Source organism: Tupaia chinensis, unplaced genomic scaffold (assembly GCF_000334495.1).
Source record: "Tupaia chinensis unplaced genomic scaffold, TupChi_1.0 Scaffold139962_1, whole genome shotgun sequence".
NCBI lineage: Eukaryota > Metazoa > Chordata > Mammalia > Scandentia > Tupaiidae > Tupaia > Tupaia belangeri.
The window spans coordinates 370,656-379,835 of NW_006199840.1; the positions used below are offsets into that span (position 1 = coordinate 370,656).

General features: G+C 38.5%; 1 pseudogene; it reads right to left on the minus strand.

Annotated features, from left to right (window-relative positions):
• Window positions 1–1,469: 1,469 nt before the first annotated feature.
• Window positions 1,470–3,453, minus strand: LOC102486966 (BAG family molecular chaperone regulator 5-like; annotated as a pseudogene).
• Between the last annotated feature and the right edge of the window lie 5,727 nt (window positions 3,454–9,180).

A 9,180-nucleotide genomic window follows, 5' to 3' on the forward strand; every position in this document is an offset into this window, starting at 1 on the left:
GTGCAGCCTCAGTCTGCTTGGTGTCCGGAACTGCTGGCTGGCTCAGTCTGGTTTGCGGGTGGGGTGGGGTGGGAGTTCACCTTAACGTCCCAGACAACCAACCTGGGGTCCAAGGAGGAGGAACGGTGGGGATGCGCGATGATTCGAAAGGGTTGGGCCTGCAGCCTCAGTCCCCCTGGTGTCCGGAAGTGCTCCAAATATAGATTTTTTAAAAACATTTTTTTAATTAAATTTATTCATTTACATTCATTCACTGTACATCATTGCAGCATATAAAGTGAGATTTTCCATCCAGAGTACACTGTATATTGGCTCAATCCAGCACATCAACATACATGTTATCGTCAACAAATAATTTTCCATTTCTTGTTTCCTGTATGTTTTGCTTTTTTTTCTCCCATCTTGATTCCCTATCTCTTACCCTCGGCCGTCTCCCACTCCCCTCCCACACTGTCTTTGGTATCTTTGTTTGCTTTCTATAAGCTATTTATTAAAAGACAGGGCCTACAGACTCAGTTCTTCTTGGACACACCCATAGTACGGCCATGACCGCCAGCTTTCTTAGTGTGCTGACCTCAGACCAAAGGCCCCAGAAATGATGCAGCCCTTTACGGGCTTATATCTTCTTCAGTATCTCCAGGTCTTCACACAGCTTGTTGTCCAGACTTCTGGCCAGGACCTAACTGTATTTTCTATCTCTTTGCCTGTTCAAGAACCAGTCTGGGATCTTGTACTGGCGTGGGTTCTGCATAATAGTGTTCACACGTTCCACCTATTCTCAGTGAGTTCTTCTGCCCTCTTGGTGAGGTCAGTATCTGCTTTCCTCAACACCATGTGAACATATCTTTGCCCCACACCCTTAAGGCTATTTTCCACTGCCCATCAATGTTGGTATTGAGTACTTGCAAAATGTGCTGAAACTTCTCAGGGATCACTAGAGACATGGTGACAGCACTAGCAGCAGCATGTAGGCCTCCTCTGGAAGAAAACTCCTTCTGTTTTATTTAGCATTAAAAAAAATCACTTCACTGTGCTGACCTCCAACCTTGCTCCTATTTAACCAAACATTTTCCCCTTTCTCATAATTTTTTGTATTATATAAGATTATGTCTATTTGTAGATCTCGAAATATCTTCATTTAATTCTAGCATAATCATTTAAAAAATTAATTACCAAAGCTACCTCTATTTCATTTCCAAAGAAAAATACAAAAAACAAAAAGGACAAACAAAACAAACCACACCACATCATATGGACAATGATCTGAATAAAAAAGTTGATGTGCTCTAATATTTGTTTCGCAACACCAAAAGAAGCACAGAGATCATGAATCACAAATTACAAATACTGAGATTGAAATATGCATGCATAAATCACACTCAGACTTAATGAACTGAAAGCTCTCTATAAATACATAGAAATATATATAAAGTGCAAAACAAGCAATCTCAAACGTGAGCTCTGGTATTTTAGTACTCTTATTCATCAGATTTAAAGTCCAGATAGCTGAGAATATTCTGGGCAAGCTCCACTGCCTGTTTCTTGGCAGCCGTGCACTTCTCTTCCCCCCCTGCAGGTCCATGGCATCAAGGCTAGCAACTGCTTGGTCAGCAGCTCTTCCCACCGGATGCAGTTCTCATCATTTTGATTTCCATCAAATGAAAGGACTTCTGGATCTCTGACAAGTTTCCCAGGACATTCCAGACTGCTTTGTGGGAGGGGTGCTTTCTCCAGGGCTTCCTCCAAGTCAATGTAAGTGTTTCGGGTCTGCACTTCAATCACAGCTCTTCTCTGGGCTTCCCTGATGCAGGATTTTTTTATATACTTACTTGATCCAACTGTCTGATTAAACCCTGCAATTCTGTTTTGTTTCTGGTACAAGTCCAGAGGATTTTGTGCTTGGAGAAGTTCATTTTTTATTTCTCTCATTCTCTTGAGGAACTCCTCTATTTTAAAAATGGAATGATTCACAGGTTAGAACACAAAATCCTCTAAAGAGTTAGAGTAAGATTTATTCTTTGAACAGTCACCCTCTAGAACCACGTCTTCATAACTTTGATTCATTTATGGAGTGTTTTTGATAATAGACAATTCTTTGTTGAAAGTTAAGTGTTCTTTTATATGAATAAATAAAGAAGACTCTAGTTTGAACTAAAAAAAAAATGGAACGATTCTCTCTTAGGTTAAATGCATAAGTAGTGTCTGCTTCCTCTTCTAAATCCAAATACTTCAATAATTTGTTTATATATTCTAGTACTTTCCTCTGATAATTTCTGATTTCTGTACACCCACACACATCCAAAGCATCCAGATCGGCAATCATATATATTCTAGTACTTTCCTCTGATAATTTCTGATTTCTGTACACCCACACACATCCAAAGCATCCAGATCGGCAATCAACCCCTATGGCACACACAACAAGTGCCTGTAAATCTCATTACTGTTCATACCCATCAGAAGTGCAATCAGAATGCCCTGGCCTTGTTCAGGTCACACATCACAGAGTTAATCTTGGCCACGGAAGGGTCCACATCCTTAGAAAGTGGCAGGGAAGGCTGTCTCTTGGTGCAGTCCTCGATGATCTCTTGTGCAGCACATACTTTGGTTAAGGTGTGATACCACGCTTTTGGCAGAGATCTTCCCTCTTGTTTTAACATTTGCCAGCCTCAGGATGATCCCCTGGATGCCTTCTTTAAACTCATAGATTACACAGTTACCTTGAGTGGAGAAGGCACGATCTTCTCTTTCAAGAGGGCCTAGGGAACCAGCAGTTAGCGTAATGGCTATGTTGCTGGACTCCCACGTAGTCGACCGCGGTTCGCGTCCCGGACCCGGTGGCTTAAAACTCATGCCGGGCGTGTGTGCATGCGTGCCCAGGATCCCAAGAGGAGAATGGAGGAGAGGAGATTGCGATGTGACCATCCTCCCTGGGGGATGATTTCTCGCTTTCTGTCTCTATGTCTCTCTCTGTCTGTCTGGCGAGCGCCCGCCCTATAGTAAAACCCTCAAAAAAAAAAAAAAAAAAAAAAAAGAGGTTCTAGGCCTCCTTTAAAATGTTCTGGATTTTGATATGATTTGGTTGGTTTGCATTCTGCTTCAACTCTTTGAGGAGGCATCCTGTCTCTCAAGCTTCCCTCTTCCTAGTTTACTGGATAGCCCCTTTTCCCTCAGTATCTACAGAGTCTATTTCAAACAGTTGTTTTGTTAGGCTCCTCTCCAACTTCTTGTAATTCCTGTCATCTGACAGACCACTGAAACAAATCACCTGCTGTTCTATACTCTTCATTTCCTTCTGTATCTACTGAAGCCTACTGTTGGAAGGATGTTGGTTTACAAAGCCATACTTTTGTTGTGTCCAGTTTCACAAGCACTGTCCTGCCCACTCCATTGTGGGCTCTCAATTAATCTTTTGATATCAATCTTAATTTCTTCAGTGGTTGAGATATCATTCTGGAGCAGGTTGTTTTAGTTTTTATGTTTGTGTATTTTTGAGTTTTTTTTTTTTCTGAAGTTAATTTCAAGTTTAATTCCATCATAGTTGGAGAAGATGCTGAATATAGTTTCTATGCCTTTGAATTTGTAAAGGCTTGTTTTGTGCCCTATCACGTGGTCAATCTTCAAAAATGTGCCATGTGGGAGTAAAAAAAAATGTATATTTTGTGGATTTTGGGTGGAATGTTCAATATATGTCCTTCAAGTCCATTTGATTTATGGTATCATTTAGAACCTGTATCTCTTTGTTTATCTATTGTCTAAATGATTTGTCCAAGGGAGACACTGGGGTATTGAGATCTCAATGACTAGTGTATTGCAGTCTATCTCTTCTTGTAGCCCAGCAGTCTTTCCTCACATATTTGGATGCACTCAAGTTGGGTAAATCTCATTACTTAATGAGACTCATTACTCAAGTTGGGTGCATAAATATTTTTTTAAAGAATTATTTTATTTAGCTTTATTTATGTATTTATTTTAATTTGAATGGAGAGGGACAGTGTGAGAGAGAGAAAAAGAAAGTGAGAAAGCAAGCCACCAGATCTGAAACTCTAACTGGGGTCAGCCATGTGGGAGCCCAGCATCAGCCCAAGGCTGCATAAATATTTATAAGTGGTATATCTTCTTAATGAATTAGCCCTTTTAGTACTAAATAATATCCTTCTTTGTCTCTTCTTACAGCTTTTATCTTAAAGCCTATTTTGTCTCTAGTGAGCATTGTGACTCCAGCCTATTTTGGCTTCTGTATGTAAGGAATTCCTTTATCCAGCCTTTCAATTTTAGTCTATGTATGTCTTTATATATGAAGTGTGCTTCTTGTAGGTAACAGTTAGAGGGTTTCCTTTTTTTTTTTTTTTAAATCCATTTGGCCAGTCTATGTCTCTTGATTGGAGAATTTAATCCATTAACATTCAATATATTATTGATATTTGTGAACTTGTCTCTCATTTTGTTAGCCATTTTCTTGGTTCTTTTTTGTTCTCTTATTTCTGTTTGTCTCTGTTAGTTTATGTGGTGCAGCACTCTCTTCAGTACTTCTTGAAGAGCTGGTCTAGTGTTGATAAGTCCTTTCAGGTTTTATTTATCTGAAAATGTTTTCATCTTTCCTTCCCATTTGAAGGATAGTCTTGCTGGGTATAGTGTTCTTGGTTTAAATTGTTTTTCTTTTAGTGTTTTGAATATGTCTTCCCATTCTTTTCTCACCTGCATTGTTTTGGATGAGAAGTCTGATGTCCTAATAGGATAACTTTGTGAATGATTTGATGTTTCTCTCCTGCCATTTTTAGAATCTTGAATTTGTCTGTGATTTTTACCATTCTGTTTATGATGTGCCATGGAGAGTATCTTCTCATGTTGATTCTGTTTGGAGTCCTTTGCATTTCTTTGGTCTGGATGTCTGAATGTTTCTCTAGATTTGGAAAGTTTTCTGCAAGTATTTTATGGAATAGATTTTCAATGCCCCTGACTGATTCTTAACCTTCTGGAATACCTATTATTCAGATATTTGGGTGTTTAATGTCTATTACTTCCCATATGTCATTATCATTTAAAATTTTTTTTTCTAACCTTTTTGGTGATTTTTATCTAAGTCTGACATTTTGTCTTGCAGATCTGAGACTGTATCTTCTGTGTTGTCTAATCTGTTCTTGATACTTTCAAGGGTTTATAAGTTTTATTTATTGGGACCAGCAGTTAACGTAATGGCTATGTCACTGGACTCCCATGTAGTTGACTGCAGTTCGAGTCCTGGACTCGGTGGCTTAAAACTCGTGCCAGGCATGTGTGCGTGCATGCCCAGGATCCCAAGAGGAGAGTGGAGGAGAAGGGATTGTGGCATGGCCATCTCCCTGGAGGGTGATTTCTCACTTTCTGTCTCTCTGTCTCTCTCTGTCTGTCTGGCAAGCACACACGCCCTATAGCAAAAACCTCTCCCCCCAAAAAAGTTTTATTTATTTATTTTTTAAGGAATTATTTTATTTAACTTTATTTATTTATTTGACCACAGAGGGATGGAGTGAGAGACAAAGGGAGAGAGAAACAGAGAAAGAGAGGGAAAGCAAGAAGGCAAGCTGCCAGGTCCAGGACTTGAACCATGGTCAGCCATGTGAGAGTCCAGTGCCTTTAACCAACACGCCACCTGCTGACGTTTTGATCTCCTGCATTACAGTCTTCATCTCTAGTAGTCCTGTTTTGATTCATTTTTTATGTTGTCTATCTCCTCCTTCAAGTCATTAAAGGACTCCTTCATCTCCTGGAGTTCAATATCTCTTTTCTATTGCATCTCATACTTTTTTCTCTCTTTTTCTTTCTTTTCTTCTTCTTCTTTTTTTTTTTTTTTTTGTACAGGTTTTTGCTACAGGGTGCATGCACTTGCCAGGAAGACAGAGAGACAGAGAAACAGAAAGTGAGAAATCATCCCCCAGGGGGGATGGCCATGCTGCAATCCTTTCTCCTCCATTCTCCTCTCAGGATCTTGGCCACACATCCACACACGCCTGGTGTGAGTTTAAACCACTGGGTCCAGGACTTGAACCGCAGTCGACGACTACATGGGAGTCCAGCAACATAGCCATTATGCCAACTGCTGGTCCCCTGCATCTCATAGACTTTTGTCACCATGAATATTCTGAATTCTTTTTCTGACATTTTGGTAAATTCTTATGTTTTTCTTTCCACCCCCATAGTTGGAGATGAATTACTGTGTTCTCTTGTTGAATACATACTTCCTGAATTTCTTTTATTTTAGACTCTTCTATTTTTAGTTACTTAATGATGTAGCCACTTTTGGATAACTCTTTGGAGAAGGTTGCTGCACCTATGAACTCATTTGTATCCCTTTTCTGTGACTAGGTTCTGTATCTCTCTACTACTGTGATTTTGCAATGTGGTACCCACTGGAGGAGTTTTGAGTTCTGATTTATGTAGAGGAATTTTTTTTTTCTGGTGGTTCAGTGAGTGATGAAGGGTTCTTTGAGCCTCTCAATGTTTGTATGTTTGACTACTAAACCTGTAGACCTTTATAGTCTCTCTAGGGTTGGAGGCTCAGCAGCAAAATGACAAAATAAGGTGGAAAAAGACAAAAAAGAGAAGAAAAAGTTGTATGCTATACTTGCATGGTGTGCAAATTCAGCAAGAATCTTGGGATGGAGATGTCTGCTTAAGAGGCCGGTAGTTCCCCTGTCTTATGCAGGAGAGAAAACATAAAGAAGTAGCAAAAGAAAGGGAAAAAACCCACCTACCTTTCTACCACTGAAACTGGAAGGTGAACTTGGACTTTGAGGACTGTGTCTAGAGCTAAAAATCCCAAATCTCTGTCCCAAATCCCTTGTGGGGCAGGGGCCTTCATATAAAGATGTCTGCTTAAGAGGCCTGCAATTCTCCTGATATTTCTAGTTCTAAATCTGGGAAGTGAACTTGGATGTTTGGGGCTTTGGCTAGGGTTGAAAGTCAGCCCTGCTCAAAATCTCTGGCTGGGTAGGGGTCTTCAGATGGAGATGTCTTCCACATATGTTGATTCTATTTTGGATCCTTCATATTTCCTGGGTCTAGATGTCTTAATGTTCTCTAAATTTGGGAAGCCTTCTGCAAGTATTTTATGGAATTTATCTTCTTTGCCTTTGTTTGATTCTTTGCTTTCTGGAACACCTATTATTTGTATATTTGGGCATTTAATGGTGTCTAGTATTTCCTGTTTGTTGTCCTCATTTTAAACAAATTTCTTTTTCATTCTTTTGATGGTTTTATCTAAGTCAGATATTTTGTCTTCCAGATCAGAGGTTCAGTCTTCTGCATTGTCTAATCTGCTCTTAATATTTTCAAGGAAGGCTTTGATCTCCTGCATTATAATTTTCATCTCTAGAAGTTCTGTTGTTTCTTTCATTTTTTTTTTTGCTAGAGAGATATTTTTGCAATAGGGCACAGTGCTTGCCTGAGAGACAGAGAGACAGAAAGTAAGAAATCAATCCCAGGGGGTATGGTCATGCCACAATTCCTTCTCCTCCATTCTCCTCTTGGGATATTGGGTATGCATGTACATGTGCCTGGTGTGAATTTTAAGCCACCGGGTCCAAGACTCAAACCACACTCAGCTACTTGGGAGTCCAGTGATATAACCAGTATACCATCTGCTGGTACCTATTTGATTCTTTTTAAGGTTGTCTATCTTCTCCTTCAAATCATGAAAAACTTTCTCATTTCCTGGAGTTCAACATCTCTTTTCTCTTGCATCTCTTACAGTTTTGTCACCATGAATTTTCTGAACGCTTTTTCTGACATTTTGGTAATTCCTTCCCTTTTTTCCATAGTTGGGGACAAATTATTGTGTTCCCTTGGTGAAAACATATTTCCTGGTTTTCTTATACTTGAGGTTCTTGTCTGATTTTAGTCATTTGGTGACGTATTCACTTTTGGATAACTCACCCTCCCCCATTTCTCACCCTTTTCCCACACTGTCGCTAGTATTTGTAATTGTTCTCCATGCTTTTATTTTTATTATTTTTTAAAGAATTATTTTGTTCTTTAGTAAATCAAAGAAATGGTAAGGAACTTTGCTAGTTTCAGGGAAAAAAAAACACAAAAACTGTTTTTCTTGAAATTAAAAAAATACATTAAAATTTTAAAAAAGAATTATTTTATTCAGTTTTATTTATTTCTTAATTTTAATTTGATCAGAAAGGAAGAGAGAGAGAGAGAGAGAAAGAGAAAATGAGAAAGCAAGCTGCCAGGTCTGGGATTTGAAACACGGTCGACCATGTGGTTCAGTACCCTTAACCACCACACCACCTGCAGGCGCTGTTCTCCATGCTTTTATATCTTCCAACCTTTCAGTTTCTGCCATAGTGTGTGGACACTACTCAGCCATAAAAAACAACAAGGCCCTGGAATTTGATAAAAAGTAGATGGATGTGGAAGATTTATTACTAATCAAAGCAAGCCAGACTATGACAAAGATATATTATATGTCCATATATACTGAAAGTCTGCACAGTGGCAAAAATTCTTAAAAAGATACTAGCAAATCATATTCAATGAGACATTAAAAGAATTATATGCCAGGATCAGTTGGTCTTTATTCCAAGGATGCAAGTATGGTTTATCATATGCAAAACAATAAATGTAATACATCACATTAAGAGAAAGAAAAATAAAATAATATGATAATATCAATTAATCCAGAAAAAGCATTTGCTAAATTACAACATTTTTTCACAATTTTTTATTATTATTAATTAATTTATTTATTTGCATTCATACACTGTACATCATTACAGCATACAAAATGAGATTTTCCATCCAGAGCACACTGTATATTGTCTCAATCAAGCACATCAACAAACATGTTATTGTCAGCAAATAATTTTCCATTTCTTGTTTTCTGTATGTTTTGCTTTTTTTTCTGACCCATCCTTGAGTCCCTATCTCTTACCCTCTGCCATCTCCCACTCTCCTACCACAGTGTCTCTGGTATTTATGTTTGCTTTCTATACTGTTTTCCCCCCACGTCATATTGAATTACTAAAGACCTTAATTAATCTAAATATTTTCATAGCAAACACAGCTGATATACACATTTCCATGGACACAAGTCCAGTATATACTGCATAGTGACTTAATCATTCATATTATAAAAAATTTTCCATTTCTAGTTCCTAGAATTATTTTTATCCCTCTTTCTCACCCTCTGTC